This window comes from Schistocerca serialis, chromosome 5 (genome assembly GCF_023864345.2).
Source record: "Schistocerca serialis cubense isolate TAMUIC-IGC-003099 chromosome 5, iqSchSeri2.2, whole genome shotgun sequence".
In the NCBI taxonomy this organism is placed as follows: Eukaryota; Metazoa; Arthropoda; class Insecta; order Orthoptera; family Acrididae; genus Schistocerca; species Schistocerca serialis.
Window position 1 is genome coordinate 79,825,003 of NC_064642.1, and position 16,096 is coordinate 79,841,098.

The following is a 16,096-nucleotide window of genomic DNA, read 5'->3' on the forward strand; positions in this document are numbered from 1 at the left end:
CGGTGCATTGAGTAAGTGTGCAGATGTTTTCAGACGTGCTAATGCTGACTGTGTGTTGAAAATGACTCAAAGAACACATATTGATGATGTTATGAAGGGTAGAATAATAGGGCGACTGGAGGCTGGTCAAACACAGCAGGTCATAGCACAGGCCCTCCGTGTGCCACAAAGTGTGATCTTAAGATTATGGCAACAATTCCAGCAGACAGGAAACGTGTCCAGGCACTACAGTAAGGGATGTCCACAGTGTACAACACCACAAGAAGACCGATTTCTCACTTTCAGTGCCCGCATACGGTCATGGAGTACTGCAGGTAGCCTTGCTTGGGACCTTACCGCAGCCACTGGAACAGCTGTCTCCAGACACACAGTTAACAGACAACTAAACAGACATGGTTTATTCGCCCTGGAGACCTGCAAGGTACATTACACTTACCCCTGGTCACAGGAGAGCCCGTAAAGCCTGGTGTCAAGAACACAGTGCACGGTCATTGGAACAGTGGTCCCAGGTTATGCTCACAGATGAGTCCAAGTAGAGTCTGAACAGTGATTCTCACCGTGTTAGATCTGGCATGAACCAGATACCAACCCCTTAATGTCCTTGAAAGGGACCTGTATGGAGGTCATGGTTTGATGGTGTGGTGTGGGATTATGATTGGTGCACGTACACCCCTGCATGTCTTTGACAGAGGAACTGTAACAGGTCGGGTGTATCAGGACGTCATTTTGCACCAGTATGTCCGCCTTTTCAGGGGTGCAGTGTGTCCCATCTTCCTCCTGATGGATGATAGCACACTGCCCCACCGAGCTGCCATTGAGGAGGTGTACCTTGAAACAGAAGATACCAGGCAAATGGAGTGGCCTGCCTGTTCTCCAGACCTAAACCCCATCAAGCACGTCTGGGATGCTGTTGGTCAACGTATCGCTGCACATCTTCACACCTCTTAGGACACTTCAGGAGCTCCGACAGGCACTGGTGCAAGAATGGGAGGCTATACCCCAGCAGCTGCTCGACCACCTGATCCGGAATATGTCAACCCGTTGTGCAACCTGTGTACATGTGCATGGTGATCATTCATATCCCGTATTGACGTCAGGGTACATGCGCAGGAAACAGTGGCGTTTTGTAGCACGTGTTTCAGGACAGTTTTCTCAACTGATCACCAATACCATGGACTTACAGATCTGTGTCGTGTGTGTTCCCTATGTGCCTATGCTATTAGACTTTTAAATCATTTTCTTGAAAGAAAAACATCAGACTACACTATATTTTCCCCTTAGCCTGAGAGCTGGGGGAGGGGGGAGACATGAGAATAGCAGCCACCATTACACTAATATTTGGTGCTCCCCACAAAGAAAATAGTCTTGTACAATTGAACATTGAAGGAATGAACAAAAGCAAGAGTTAACATTTGAGCAGTTACCCATGGATCACAGCACAGAATTTATCACAGAATCACATGTAGCACTATAACAACTCACTGTCAAAGCAAAAGTTCCATGAAAGGGTGTACATGCAGACAGGAAAAAAGTGCTTTTTCCGAATTAAATGACAATATATGTTCCATTGGAACTGTAAAACTAGCCAATTCCTTGACTGGTGAAGGTTTTATACACCAGCATAGAACTTCCTACACTATAAACAATTTTTTGCTTTTTTTTGTGTGGTTAGGCAGGATCCTAGGAAAACAGTTTGAACTGCAGCAGCTGAATATTTCTGACAAGCACAATTATAAATTTCACTACCCTGCACGGAAAAATCATGGGTTACATGGCTGAATATACGTTTCGTTTTCCATAGAAAAGCCAATTATGGGTGAAACTACTCAAGAACTTACTTCGCACTGTTTTTTGAAGGATAATTATACTTTTTGTCGTCGTTTTTACATAATTTGTATCTATGAAAGAACTAAAATAAATATGGACAGCTAACCTTGGAACTCTCTTTTTTAGCATTTGTTATCCTTTGAGATATATCAAACACAAGTGCGCCAGTAAGCTTTTAAATAATGGCATAAATGGCTGGTCTTCTGGGCTCTAAATTTTTCTAAGTGGCTCGTCCTTGAAGTGTTAAGTTTTGATTTAAGAAATTCATTGCACATTCTCACGTGTAATGTAATTCCTCTTGTGTAAACGTAAATTTACTTTCAAAGTAGTGCTTCTCAAATCACTATTCACAACATTTTCCCACGACCTGTTAGAAATGTAAACTGCTATGGCGACATGAACATTGAAAGCAGTTTGTTGTAATGAAGTATTTCACTGTCTGACATATTTTGCTGTTGGCAGACACTTGTGTAGGCACTGTCTGTTGCTGTTGTGAACGGTGCATTTTCTTTGCGACTGAAGTTTCCTTTTGGTGTTATTCTCTCGTTTATGTTTCACTGCTCCATTATTATTCTGGAGTAGTAGTCTAAAGTAAAATTCTTTGTTAGAGTATCATTTTTTACCAGTCAAAATTACAAAAATTTAACTCAAAACTATGACAATTTAAAAAATTTCCAGGTCTTTCCCAGTTGTCTCAGGCCGTATACACCCTGCACAATACAATCTCACAGCTTACATTGTATCCAATACAGGGTTACTCATGAGTACCTCCGAGATTTCAGAGGAAAATTGCACAAAAACTACAAGTCATACAGAAAATACACCACATTACAGGACAGAGCTTCTCTCCAAGTTTTTAGCTCATGTTGCAGGTGCTCTATGTGGATACAATCTGTAACATGGCAAACATTAATACTCTTGCCATAAACATCTCAACATGCCATGTCAAAGATCGCATTGATTATTCTTCTTTGTAACTCTTACAAATTAAGTGACAGTTGAGGCAGGGCACACAGTGACTATGGGAGCCACTGCAGAGGAGGAGAGTCATGATGAGAAGCATGTCCAATCCAATACAGGCAGTTCAACATTGAGGTAATCACAAACTCACAAACATTTGAAAGTGTGCTGGAGTACCATCTTCTTGCAAAATGAAGTCTCTACTATCTTGCTGTAATTGTGGCACAAGCCGCTGCTGTAGAACGTCCATGTACACACAACCAGTCATTTTCTCCAAAAAGAAATTTGGTCTATAAACTTTTTGCAGAGGACATGGAAGAGAGAGAAAATGTTAACTTCAGATGTATCACAAATATGTTCCACAGTCTCTTATGGATGTTCTGTGCCCCAAACATGCACATTATAATGATTTACATTTTCAGAGTACACATGAAATGTAGAAACATCAAAACCAACCTCTGTACAAAACCATATTCACCAGCAACAGCTGCTGCTGCAAGTCATTACAAAAATCAGAACAAAGCACACTGTCCCAAGTTGTCAGTACGCTGGTATGGTCGTTGTCAATTTCTTTGGGCACATGATATCTCTCTCTCTCTCCACCTCTCTCTCTCTCTCTCTCACACACACACACACACACACACAGACACACACACAGAGAGAGAGAGAGAGAGAGAGAGAGAGCACTGACTGCCCCACTGTCCCAGTTCACGTGTTTCCTTCACACCAAATGAGGAGCCAGTCTCATGGAATGGATTCTTCTGTCTGTCAAAGCTTTTACCCAATCATCTGGTATTAGATCGTCCCTTCCACACACTGCTCCATTATAGGCTATGCTCTGAAGTGCCTGCCGCTAGTGGTCTGCTCTGCAACTACATCACAGTGCACCCTACAAATTTAAACTCGGAGAGATAACCTATCCATTGATGTTTGTCATTATTCTGTATGTCTTAGTTTTTGCATACCTGTCTTCTAAGGCCCTGGAATTATTATGAATAACCCTGTATACATGGCCCTCTAATTTATGCTAGTCACAAAAGAGGAATATAAAGTAACTAACTACTGAAATTGTCAGAATTGAAATAGGTAAGTTGCAATAATGTCCGTACACAAACCACGAACTATAACACTCCAGAGCCCTCTCCTACTAGCTCTTAACTGTCCAGGACTTATATTGGAGATTTCAACAGTCAGCACAGTATCTTGGGATTTGCAATAAATAATGAAAAATGGGAAAATCTAGTGAACTGGATACAATAAGAATTCCATTTGGTTTTTCATGTCAAACGACAAAAATATGGGGTGGTATAATTAAACTTTCCCTACTTCACCCAGTGCAGACAGAAAACTATTTACTGTACAGTTATAAAACTTCACAGGAATGATGTTCAGGCTGTGCACTGCTGGACTGTGTTGTTAGTAGTGTTAGTGTATGACTGAGCTATGCGCCGGCATTGGTACAGTGACGTAGGGTTGAAACAAGCATCAGTATGCATTACAGTTGCAGTCAGTCAATATGGGTCTGGGCAAGCTGACAGGGCTTTACTCGAAAAGCTGTTTTATCAAAACAACAGCAATAGTCCTGCTCATCTTCGCAAGTATTGACGCATAAAACGAATACAGAGAGCTTGGGGCTGAAGAACACAATTCAGAACTGCTGCTGGGAAAGACCAACAGGCAATCTCACCACAAATTGTTGAAGTTACTGTTGCCTTAGCTGAGAATGTTGGATACAATGTATGATCTTCAAGCAGTGCACGAGCTTTGTCATCACAACAGAACATTCCGTGATCCATTTTTCAACAAGTGCTTGAACAATTATGGAATTGTGTCTCTAGTGCAGTTCCAGGCTGTTGCAGATGCGGTTGCTCAAGACAGCGTGTGATATTTGATAGCTGGATTGTAAACAGCATACGGAATTAGCAACAGTTATCCTCTCACACTGAAATTAAAATGTTTCTTCCAGTGGTTTATTTGTTATTTCTCTTCAGCATCCTACACATTTCCACCAAATTTCATTGCCTACCATCACTTTTTTGCATGTGGGTTCAAGTGGGTGCATCAAGTTACAATGGGATGTAGTCGAACCCCTCCTTTATGAACTATCAGCAAACAGTATAACTCAGTGGAACAACAGCATCAGGGCAAAGATTTTTTTTTAAACCCATCACTTGACAACAAACTCTTCTTTGAGGGTGAAACTGTCTTCTGTTTAATTCATTCAGCAATGTTTCAACAGAGGGGAGATTACGCCACAGGGACAAAGCCCAATTTGGTGTAAGCAAAACCTCTTGCCTGATCTCAATTTCTGCTCAGTCCTCAGGAAAGCTGAACACTACTAGCTCCACTGAGCAAATAAATTCAGTGGTGGGAAGACTCCTAGGCATAGAGCAAAACTGACGGCATGATGTCATCCTATTCTTTACTCACGAGGTTAATCATGATCCATCACAGGTATCTTCATCGAATATTGTAGGTCAGTGGCAAAGAAGTTGAATTTCTGAAGAGTACCTAGTGACTGCACTCCTGTGTGCCAAGTCTGACAGTGTCCAAGAGCAACAATCTATCCATTCCCAATATAATGCTGACATACATGAAGAAACCTCCAAGTGCAGGTGCATGTGAGCACCATATTTCTAATTCTGCAATTTTTATCCAACTGTTGAAGTCTTTGTCTCTTGGTCCCTCGGATTTGCTTGCGAGCTTTGATGTGGTGTCTCCTTTTACCTGGGTTTCTCTTTAAAAACCCTTTATGTTAATTAGTGAAAAACTAAACACGGAAATGACAAAATTTTGCCACCTTATGCTGACATCAAGATATTTTTTATTCAATGACAAATATTTTAAACAAACTGACAGAGTGGCTATGAGAAGTCCACTACCCCCTCCCCCCACCCATTACCAATTTGTTTATGTAAGATTCTGGAGACAGGGAGATGAGGGTGGTATTTTTAAATCTTACCTGTTTTTTTAGAGGTATGCTGATGATATGTTTATGGTGTGGCCACATGGAATAACTGCTCTGAACCGTTAAGTGGATCACTGTAATTGCCTTCATCACTGTAGCAAGTTCACAATGGAAGTCTGAAGGACGGAAAGCTTCCATTTCCAAAAGTATGGCTCACATAAAGGACAATGGGAATCTTGGACACAACGTTAATTGAAAGACACACTCAGACTGGTACCTACATGCTACAACTTGTCAATACAAAAGCAAGGGAATCCTGTGGGCATTGACAAAGAGCATTTATGCTAATCGCACACAGAAAGCGTGACAAGAGCTGGAACATCTTGAGCTGAACAACTATTCCGACAAAAAGGTATGTCTGAGTTTGGACCTTTGCCAGAACAAATAAACACTGCATGTACATTGGTGGCTTTTTGCCGTATGCTGGGAGAGTACCTTGAAAGATAGAAAGGATTTTAGAAAGATAAAATCAAAAATGTTATTTTGGCTGCTAGCCAATATTAGAGCACCCCATGGCTTGTTAAAAGATTATCTAGGAATGAGGAAGCCCAGCATTTACAAAATCCCTTGCCATTGTGGGAAACTAACCAAACCATGCACACCATTCACAACAGAAGTGTTGAGCACTGTAATGACATGTGACTGTTGCAGTCTGAGAAATCTGTGATGGCAAAGAACTGCCTTTCTGAGGAACAAACAATGTTGAATGATGAGACAAATAGTTGCCAATGTGCCTCGCTCTTAAGATTGTGTTTTAAAAGGAAACAAATTAAATTAGACTGGCGGACATTAAAACAGACACTGGTTACCTGTTCAAGTATGAGAGTCATCCATAAAATAAAGAATTAAATTAAAGACATATCAATACAAAACTTTATTTACAAAGTTAGAATACCTCGCCATTTTTCAGTGTCGTCATCGTAACTGTAACGGCATTTATTGTAACAAGGCACCAATTTTTCAATTCTCATGCTGTACTACTCAAGCTGCAAAGATTCGATCCAGAATGCCACTGCTTGCTTGAGGTCTTGATCATTTGTTAACTGTTTCCCACCCAAAAATTCCTTTAGTTTCAGGAGTAAGTGAAAATCAGTAGTACCAAATCAGGGCTGCAAGGAGGATGCCCGGAAATTTCCCGCTAAGAAATTTAAGTTCTTGCTGTGTTTGAGCTGATGCACAAGATCCTGCATTGTCATGAATCAAGAAACACTTTTGCCAACATTCCACATCACTGAAGACCCAGTCATTGCACTGTCACCATAAATCATCTTTACTTGCCTATAAATTTTGAAAGGCCAAACATTTTGTGCATTCAGAAGAGTAATGACATCATATACTTCCCACATCTGGCAAGCTGTTTAATGGGCGCCATTATTTCGAAAGGTTAGGGAGAAAAAAGGGGCCTGAATGCTCGGAAACAAAGCTTGGCTCACACTGAGATGGAGTTCAAATGGCTCTGAGCACTATGCGACTCAACTTCTGAGGCCATCAGTCACCTAGAACTTAGAACTAATTAAACCTAACTAACCTAAAAACATCACACACAGCCATGCCCGAGCCAGGATTCGAACCTGCGACCGTAGCGGTCGCTCAGTTCCAGATTGTAGCGCCTAGAACTGCACGGCCACTCTGGCCGGCTTGAGATGGGGGTAGGAGCTAACTGGCACACTTGCGATGACAGTGGTTGGGGATCAGGGCTGGGTGTTCCTTTAGTTTCTGGATGACCATCATAAAATTTGGAACCCCACTTTATCTGGTATTAAAAATTCCCGACAGAGGCACTCTATACTGATTCCTTGGTTTTTCCAGTTTTCAGCACTGGAGCATTGTACTTTTGCTTGTGTTCCAGTGCAGCAGCAGCAATTTCCAATGCATGCATGTTGGACTTCTGCAACATTTACAAAGGTCACCATTCACAGTATGAATAAGTTCTGGCAAAATTAGCAAACAACACTTTCATGTGAAGATGGTGGCCAGATGGACCACAGAAATGTGTCTAGATGTTGTACCATCTGGCTGCAGACCCAACAGAGTATCATGAAGAATGGAGGATGTTGACAAAGAGCTAAACGAAGACCAAGATCTTCACTGTTCCTTCGCTAGAGATGAGATGAATATAGAAATAAAAACACTCCAACTGAAAAAGGCTGTAGGAAATGATGAAATTTGTCCCGAATTTATTACTAATCTGGGCCTGCGAGCTAGAAGGGGGCTCACAAAATCTAGTTTCATCTTTTTAATGCCACAAGAATCCCACAGCAATTTAAAATAGTTCAACCACTAACAGCTCAAACTAGAAAACCTACCACCAACACAGCACATTATTTCCGTTTCACTCTGCTCAGTATATGTTATGAACTATAAAAAAGGTTAACTTACAACAGAGTACATACATTTACTGATGTCACAGGAACCCCAGAGCAGACTATTCCAACAAACTGAAGTAGTTGTGAGCATTTCTTTGCTCGAACTTTGTTTATTGAAATTGGCTTCAAAAGACACCAGGAAACATGTACTGCTTTTGCTGATTTAAATGCAACCTATGATACTGCATGGCTAAAGAGACTACTGCTTTAGCTGAAATGAACCATAAGATGTGCTAAGCTCACCCAACAACTGGAAACTATGCTGTGTTTAAAAAGTAAATAAATAAAATCGCCCATTCAAAAACACTGTAGGAAAATGTTCAAATAAATCATTTAAGATGGTAAGACAAAGTAGTGTTAGCTGTTCCTTTATTAACATATACAAGCGACACGCTGAAAATAGCATATAAAAAGTTTTGCTATGCAGATGATGTCTCTCTACGAACACAAAGTAAACATTTTGAATAACGTATTTACTCGAATCTAAGCCGCCCTCGAATCTAAGCCGCACCTGAAAAATGAGACGCAAAATCGAGGAAAAAAAAATAATTTCCCAAATCTAAGCCGCACCTGAAATTTGAGACTCGAAATTCAAGGGGAGAGAAAAGTTTTAGGCCACGCCTCCAAATCAAAACAAAGTTGGTCCACTGTAATATGAGACACAATTTAGGTCGAATGAATGACAACACAGCTACAGTAGTTTGGTTCGAGTCGTAAGCTTAGCAGTTAAGCCTTACCAGGTAGCCATTGCTATGCGTCAGGCGCTCCATTCGTATTTATACGGGTACCCTTCCTTTTTCACGTGCTTCGTCTGTTTGAATTGATTGCTTATTTTTCTTCGATCTGATAAGTGCCGTTCTCTTTGTTATAGATATTTGCGTCACTCAAAGCTGAAAATGCATTACTGTACTGTGTTATGCAATGTTTGTCGCAGTCTGATAATGAGTGTTTACGGCCTGTCGCCGTTCACGGCATGGCACTGCTGCTTTTTTTATAATGATCAACAAGAAGCAAATAATAGACTGCGTATGATAGAAGATGTGAACGAGAGTTTAGCGAAAAATTTTCTCCGTTTGAAAATCTTTGCAGACGCCTCTTTAGTACATTACATTCTGCACAGAAATTAGAGTCATCTTAGATTTAAAAATCTAGTCAATTGCCGTGCTTCATTTCTGACTGTATCACTATTAGGCATAAGAATAATACGAATATAAACATGACATGATATGTATATTCTTCCATGTTTGCTGTTGTCTCACTCTAGTTTCGTAGTTTATTAGGCAGACAGGATTTAAATGAGATAGCAGCAAACACGAAAGAACACATGGCAAAATGTTTATATTCGTATTATTCTTACGGTGAAGAGAATACTGCATGTGATTCACAATTCATAAAAGTTCCTAATAGCAACCATCTCTTCTCACAGGTAGAAAAAAATTCAGAACGCAGAGTTGGCCATATTGACAAACATCCCAAACAGTCTCGCCAGTCGGATTTTCGTAGTACATTGCAATGCTGCTACATTCAAAGATGAACAATACGGAATTTGTATTTACTTCGTTGGATTATGTATGAAAATGCAGTGGTCGAAACTCGAGGCGGAGAAAAAAACTCGTCTTCCACCTTTTTTTTTTTAATTTATTTATTGACGCAGAGGTTTTGGTGCCAGTATTTATCTTTGTGCCTGCAAAGTATGCCTGCGTAGCGCTATATATATTCGAAGACAGAAGTTAGTTGTGGCAGCACCTACCAACATTTTTCAGAACTTCTGATTACTTTGCACTCGATTCTAAGCTGCAGGCGGTTTTATGGATTACAAAAACTGGAAAAAAGTGCGGCTTAGATTCGAGTAAATACAGTAAGAAGAAGAAACTGTCTCAAAAGGACCTACATACCCTAAATGTATCAATGGAATATTCAGGATAGAATAACAACAATATTATTAAAAGGACAGATTGCTATTCACCACACACCAGATGATGTTACTGACACACACACACACACACACACACACACACACACACACACACACACACACCTTTGGAACTTGGGTTGGTAGACAACGATGTGCACAAAGGTTAGGTGGTTGTGTTGCACCAAAACACATTAAAGGGTGGAGAAATTCAGGAAAATTTCGAAAAAACTGCGTGTAAATGTATTAAAAGGAGTGGTTTTGTGGCGGCAGATTATGAAAATGAGGCTAACAATTGTCTGACGAAGAAATAATGACGTTAAAACCTGTGGGAAGCAGCTAAAAATGATCGGTGATGTGGGAAAAACGGAAATGGAAATAAAGCGATAAGTTATTAGAACCAGCCGAAATGGTTGTTTAATAGGTGAAAGGAACTGTTTGTGAACTAGAAACAGGGAGATGAAAACTGAATAAATCACAGAATAATGTAGATAGAGGGGTACAAATTGACACACATGCTTGGAATGACATGGGGTTTTATTAGAACAAAAAAAAGTACAAACTTTCAAAAAATGTCCGACAGATGGCGCTTCATCTGATCAGAATAGCAATAATTAGCATAAGAAAGCATTTACAGGAAATTCTCAATATGTCCACCATCATTCCTCAACAACAGCTGTAGTCGAGGAATAATGTTGTGAACAACACTGTAAAGCGTGTCCGGAGTTATGGTGAGGCATTGATGTCGGATGTTGTCTTTCAGCATCCCTAGAGATGTCGGTCGATCACGATACACTTGCGACTTCAGGTAACCCCAAAGCCAATAATCGCACGGACTGAGGTCTGGGGACCTGGGAGGCCAAGCATGACGAAAGTGGTGGCGGAGCACACGGTCATCACCAAACGACGTGCGTAATAGATCTTTCACGCATCTAGCAATATGAGTTTTTTTTGTTCTAATAAAACCCCATGTCATTCCAGGCATGTGTGTCAATTTTTACCCCTGCATCTACATTATTCCGTGGTTTATTAAGTTTTCAAATTTATACTGACTTTTTGATCACCCGGTATTTTTCCAAGCAAAAGCAACTCGCATACCTATAACTACTGTCTCTGGCTGATGTGGCCAGACTGGCAGTGACTGTGTGTGTGTGTGTGTGTGTGTGTGTGTGTGTGTGTGTGTGTGTCTGTTGTCCAATTCACAAAAAGGCCTTTAGGCGGAAAGCTTACTTTTTATCAGTATTTTTGTTGTGCCTGTCTGCAACTCAACATCTCCACTGTATGATAAATGGCAGCAATCTATCTTTTTCATAATATTAACCTCTGACATTTCTGAAACATCTTGAGATGTCTGGATAAGGAAGTTGAAATGAGAAATATTACTAGTAACCTGGATGGAACAGGAAGAGAAGCCCATACAGATACTTTACATAAAGTCGCACAATCAACTCAGTTTTCTGTTCCTAAATACTACACTCCTGTGTGGGTTTGAAACAGTCGAGTCAGATCAATGTCCAGCTTAACGACACAATAAAAATGGTCACCAGGAGACAAAAATCAACACCAGTTTCCTGGCTTCTTTCTGCTTTACCACCATCAGATCTCAGACAACAGGCAGTGGACCAACGATGGAGTACAAAAGGCTGTTCCACCTCGTGTGGCTGCCCAAGTGCAGCAAGGCGGGCATAAGTGAGCTAGGGCAGGCAAACGGCTGAAATGTGCGCAGTCTTGCAGCTGGGCCGTAGCATATGTAATTGTGCTACACTTAATGCACAGATGCTGACAGGGGTGTCCAAGCAGGTCAAACGTATGCAGAAAGCATGCACTTGGGCCACGTGGTAGGTAGCCACACACTATTTGCAACTCCCAAGAATGAGCAAATTCGCTCACAGGAACACATTCCCTATGAGGTAGCATTTGAACAGCCTGGAGCAATGTATACAATATACCAAAGAAAGTCTTAAATTAACGAAGTTTGTCACCTTACAGATACCAGCCTTAAATTTACAAAGCTTAGTTGCCAGTCTTCAGCAACCTGCTCCTTGTCATTTAGAAGAAAGCCAGTGATCTGACAGCATATTGTTTGCTGGACAATGTCTGGTGAATCAGACTGACTAGCATAAAAAATCTAGAGCAGCCTCAACAGCATCAGAACAGAACATGCATGGGCCTGAATGTGGGCAAACAGTACACCACAATATTTGTGACTCTGCAATAAAATAATTTGAAGGATACTGGAAGACTTCATGAAAGCCTCTCCCAAGGCTATTGCTTGGTTACACTCCCTGAACACGGATGGTCTAATAAATGTCCATTGCTACTATAGTTTTCTAATTATTTGTTAATATTTTCATGTGTTTGTTCTGTATCCGATTTTCTGTTTTACACAATTTACATTTTCCCTAGTTTTACCTTATGGGCGATTTCATCTCAAATCATACAGGTCAAGAGTGAATGTGTCACATCACTATTTCAAAGTTTGCCGAAAAAAATATATGTTGAAGTTCCATATGATACTTCTCCAAAACTGCAATATTTTGATTTCCTGATTTGTTAAAATGCTACAGACCTCTCTAAATGAGAGTATTTGTGAAAATGTCTTAACAAAAGGGAAAATTGTAATAAAGAAGCCAAAACTGATAGAGAGATGAATTTATTTTCAATAAACACTTTGTTCCCCGATATGAGACATGATTAATATGTACACATTTCTGAGCTAGCGTGCGCTCTCTCTCTCTCTCTGTTTTTTCAAAAATAAACTCTTTTGTGAATTTCAAAATATGAATAGTCACAGGATGTCAAATGTCTTCAAAAATGATAAAGTGGCAAGACTGCTAACTGTCAGCTATGACATTACTGCATGAAATTCAAACTGCCAAAATATTTGCACATAAAGATGAAAGAATCTGAATTTTTTTGATTATTTAGAAATTATTTTCTCCAAAACCTCATCCTAAATATTCCAAAAATTTCATGGTACTTTAGTTGGCCATTTTACTTACAGAACATACAATCAGAGTGGGCAATACTTGCCTATACAAAACGTCAGAAATTTTTTAGGTAGACTTAGCTCTCCTTTCAAGGTCAAAAAAAAATCATGGACACTTAAATACTTAATTTGATCGCTGATTTTAGGTAAATGTCATGCAAAATGGGCCTTTCTGAATCAAAATAATTACTTTACAATATTATATGTGAGTTTAAACACAATTCATAATTTTGTTCAAAAGCATCTTTTAACAAAAATAGGATACAGAATATTTATACTAATTTTTCTTTTCATGATATTATTCACAAATTATTATTGTCTTCCGTCATGATTTTAATTCCTCATGACTTCCCACAATTTAAAATTGCCTACAATGCAACAATCAACACTGCACTGTTGAAAAGATTTCACTTTTTTTCCTCATCTGCTTCTCATTGAAGTTGTATAGTCAAGCTGAATTTACACACAGACAAGGATGATCCAACAACAGCAGCACTTGGGAGATGGGAACTGCACACTGATATGTTGACAATGGCCACTTTAAAGCATTAGCAGGACCATGAGGTGTCATAAGGGAGACGGTTATACCTTGCAGCTCATTAAGAGAGACTTATATCATCTTTCCCACCCAGCACAGATTGACATACACACAAGAAATGAAGTGGCTCAATACAAATTATTCTAATGTATACTGTGGTCTCTGCATCTCACACACAGTAACCGGCTGCATTTCATGGAGAACCATTTTTGCAATGTATGTGCCACTCCGCGATACAACCCAGTATTAGAATTCCTGTACTACAGTGTTGACCAAGCTCAAAGCTGAAAGCGGTTTTTAAAATGAGATGCTGCACCATCAGTCACATACACATATTTAGGAAATGCATGGCCTCCAGATTCTATGTCATCAATTACACTGCTGACAGTGTAGCATGCACACGCACTGACATGAATGAGATCAACACTGACAATAGCAAAATAGCGTGATCTTCCAAGGAAGTGAGCAACAACTGTGAATATTGAACTGGTGATGTGTGCCAGTGGTAACTTTGAATTTCATTCTGCAAAGCAACTAACCAGTTCTCAGCAGAGTTGAAATGAACTAATGTGTAAGTGTTTTGGGATGTGGCTGATTTTACTTCTGCTATGGCCTGTCTGTGAATCCTACAGATATGATTGTGAGCTATTCCTTTCATGACCCAATGCCTCCCTAACCTCTGTAACAAACTTCTCCAACTCCAATGTGTTCTTCACTAACTCTTCTCCCTCCCACAATGCATAGGTTACATCATTATCGATATCCTGAGGGTGTAATGCTTTGACATGACTTCAGCACCACGACACATTGCACACTCCCACAACCAACATTTATCTTGCTGCTCATGACATATACACAAAAGCATCATGTCCATCTCTGCTTACTCCTTTCCTGTGACACTGCTTACGGCAAAACAAACAAGTTTTAAATTAGTGCAGGAAATACATGAGCATATATCCTTCATTGACTGGCATTTTATCCATTTTGGTTGTAAGGGTAGAATTTTGTGAGAACAATTTTTAAATTCGGGTTCTCCATTTTCAGTAGGAGGTGTGTGTGTGTCTTATTGGCGTTTTATCTTTTTACATTTTTAGCGTTTTCACCATTTTCACTAACAGACATAACACCAGCCAGGTTAGGACTTTTCCTGCTGCAATCTTTGTCATCACTTAGGTAATATTCCAGAGCAACAGTAAGTGTATCATCTTGCAATGGACACCCACAGTAAGAATCTGGGCATGCCCAAATACCTTTCTCATTCTTTATTTTACAAGTTTTTGAAACAACAATGCGAGGAAGCGGGTATGTACTTCTGTATCTGCTGCTTACAGTAACTACATGGTATCAATGTCAGTAACTGTACCTTCTCAGTATAGGTGGCTGTTGAGAGAGCAGTATTTAGGTTTTGAAACCACATAACATTTCCTGCATACATCATTATCCACAGGTTCTGCGCCAAGTACATCTGCGTTTACACTTCAAAAAGTTTTGAAGATGTTGCTTGTGTAAAACTTGTTCCCAAATTCTGTTTACTTCTTTGTGTGCTTCTTACCATTCCTGGACGTTTAAGGGGGGACACAGTAGGGGCTACAGCAAAAGTAACATTCACTCCATCAACAACTTCACACTCAAGAATATAAACATCTACACTGTCTTCTTCAGTCTCACATTCATGTGATGGTGAATGTTCAGGTGGGTTGTCACTGAATTTCTTCTTGTAGTGAGTATCAATTTCTGCACAATGGATGTGGTGCTAATACTGTTACTTGAGGACCAAGATATTTCTGCAATACATCTGACAGATGTCAAACAACTGTGAAGGGTTTTTCCACTTTTCTTAAAAACCACCTGCCTGAGTCTTTTTCCATAGTGTACATACCTCACTCTTTCACTACAGTATTTCCTCACTCACATCATATCTAACAAAAAGTTCAAGCCAAACACAAATCTTGATGCAGAATGGTTTATGTGCAAGTTCTCATTCCTTTGTTATAAACAGAAGAGTGCTGGAAACAGTGTTGCCAACATGCATATTTTACACTGGAAATTCAGTGATGTGAAATATGTAGAATGTTGAAGAAATTTTAATACAGAAAAATACTCCCCACTGTGTTTGCACTGGCTGCTAATATATTAACCAAACAATATTTTGTTTAATTCTCGAAAGTTTTCAGTTGGGTGTTTTCGAGTAAACAATTCATAGTATTTTACATTTTTAGTAATAAATATTTACATAATGCAGACAGCTGGGACACAGAATATACTTTTTATAATCACATCAGTAGTATTTGGTAATATGAGGAAAAAAAGATAACGTTCTGTGATTTTCCAAATTACAAAAAAGTGGAAAAATTTAAGTTAATTTTGTATTTTCGTCTTAAATTACTAACTTAAAGAAAGCTCGTAAGCATGAGGGTGCCAACAAAATTTCAACACCCTAGGAGGGAGCTTTAACACAAAATATCTGCCAGGTCTCCAGTACTTTTGGTGTTTTTGTTTTCTACTGTTCTAAAAGTTATTTACAAAATATACCTTT

General features: G+C 39.6%; 1 protein-coding gene across 1 annotated transcript in view; it reads right to left on the minus strand.

Moving 5' to 3' along the window:
- Positions 1-16,096, minus strand: part of LOC126481299 (cyclin-dependent kinase 9) — a 43,440-nt gene that overhangs the window by 1,578 nt on the left and 25,766 nt on the right. The window lies entirely within an intron of this gene.